General features: G+C 35.3%; 1 pseudogene; it reads left to right on the top strand.

Annotated features, from left to right (window-relative positions):
* Nucleotides 1-375: 375 nt before the first annotated feature.
* On the top strand, nucleotides 376-1,703 carry LOC114640296 (annotated as a pseudogene).
* The last annotated feature ends 611 nt before the right edge of the window (nucleotides 1,704-2,314 follow it).

Here is a 2,314-nt window from a genome sequence, read left to right as displayed (position 1 = left end):
TCTCTCTCTCTCTCTCTCTCTCTCTCTCTCTCTCTCTCTCTCTCTCTCTCTCTCGTGTGTGTGCATGTATGTATGTATTATGTATGTATGTATTATGTATTATGTATGTATGTATTATGTATATATTTCTACAAATGTAGGTATCCATGGAGACCAGAAAACCTGTTGGATTTCCTGAAGCTGGAATTATAGGTGGTTACAAACTGTCCAACTTTATTGCTGTAACTCAACTGGGGTTCTCTACAAGAGCAACAGATGCTCTTAAATGTCTAGCCATCATTTCAGCCTTGTGAAATCACAAAATTAAGATTAAGTTGTGTAGGGGGCAGTAGTCAGGGATGGTGGGAGAAGGAGGAGGCAGCGAATCACTTATAAATGGCGCTCAAGAAGGAACCGAAACCTAAATTCCAGGAGGGAGAGCGAGTGCTATGCTTTCATGGGACTCTTCTTTATGAAGCAAAGTGTGTGAAGGTTGCCATAAAGGACAAACAAGTGAAGTACTTTATCCATTACAGTGGTTGGAATGAAAATTGGGATGAATGGGTGCCAGAAAGCAGAGTACTCAAATACTTGGACAGCAATTTGTAGAAACGGCAAGAACTTCAAAAGGTCAATCAGGAACAATATGCAGAGGGCAAGATGAGAGGGGCTACTCCAGGGAAGAAGGCATCTGGTCTGCAACAGAAAAATGTTGAAGTGAAAACAAAAAAGAACAAGCAGAAAACACCTGGAAATGGAGATGGTAGCAGTACCAGTGAGACACCTCAGCCTCCTAGGGAGAAGAGTGCCCTGGTAGATCCTACTGTTGAAAATGAAGAAACATTCATGAACAGAGTTGAAGTTACAGTGAAGATTCCTGAAGAACTGAAACCATGATTTGTGGATGTCTAGGACTTGATTGCCAGACAAAAGCAACTTTTTTATCTTCCTGCCAAGAAGAATGTGTATTCCATTTTCGAGGATTATGCAAATTATAAGAAGTCTCAAGGAAATACAGATAATATGCTGTTAATAAGGTTGCTGTTAATAAGTATACACTTACACTTAGGATAATAATATGCTGTTAATATATAAGGTATATTAATGTTAATATGAGTTATATATAATGTTAATATAAGTATAATATAATGTCATATTAATTAATTATACCATTATATATAATTATTATATAATTATTAATATATTCATTAATTATATTATATAATTATAATATATAGCATATATTATATAATTATTAATATATAATTATAATTACATATAATTATTACATATAGTTAATTAATTATAATTAATTATATGTAATGTTATATTAATTAATGTTATATTAATGTTAATATAAGTATAATAATATGCTGTTTAAAAGTATGCTGTTAATGAGGTTGTGGAATGGATAAAGGAGTACTTCAATGTAATGCTGATCACTCAGCTACTCTACAAATTTGAGAGACCACAATATGCTGAAATTCTCGCCGGATCTCCCAGATGCACCCATGTCCTAGGTGTACGGAGTGCCATATTTACTGAGATTATCTGTGCGAATTGGAGCGATGTTTGCCTATACAACTCTAGATGAGAAAAGCCTTACATTATTACTGAACTGTCTACATGATTTCCTCAAGTACCTGGCAAAGAATTCTGCAACTTTGTTCAGTGCCAGTGATTATGAAGTGGCTTCTCCCGAGTACCATCGGAAAGCTGTGTGAGGGGCGTGCTCTCTCTCACTCGGGCTTGGATCTCTGTAAACAGTTTGGTTCTTAGTCCTTCTCTTGTACAAATGATGTACTTTGAAGACCTTTAGTGTATAACAGAGTTGATGTTTGTTTTCTGTTTGATTTAACAGAGAGAATAAAAGAAGTAACTGCTCCTTTTTTTTCTTTCTGTTTTTCATTTCAAGATTTCTACCAGTGCATCAGTGATGGACAACAGAGAGACATGCTGTAAGGTGTTTTCTTAGGTGACAAAGCTGCTTTTGAATGCTGGTGGTTCTGTTCCTTCGACACTATACACTTTTTAAATATGTGTTAATGCTATATGACAAAATCCTCTGATTCCTAGTGCCAAAGGCTACCATCAGTGTATATAACTGAACACTCATCCATCTGTGCTCTCTTTTTTTTTTTAATGGCACTTAAAGAGCCCATCCTTTGCAAGTAATCCATGTTGTTCCTTAGGCATTTTATCTTTGCTCAACTGTTAAAGAATGGTGGCTTGTTTTCACGGTTTTTGTATTTGTGTCTAATGCACATTTTAACATGATAGATGCAATATATCATGTAGCTACAGTTTTATGAAAAATCAATCTTGTAGGAGTTGT

This window comes from Grammomys surdaster, unplaced genomic scaffold, assembly GCF_004785775.1.
Source record: "Grammomys surdaster isolate TR1022 unplaced genomic scaffold, NIH_TR_1.0 125801, whole genome shotgun sequence".
Classification (NCBI taxonomy): Eukaryota; Metazoa; Chordata; class Mammalia; order Rodentia; family Muridae; genus Grammomys; species Grammomys surdaster.
This window is presented reverse-complemented; position numbering and strand designations above follow the sequence as displayed.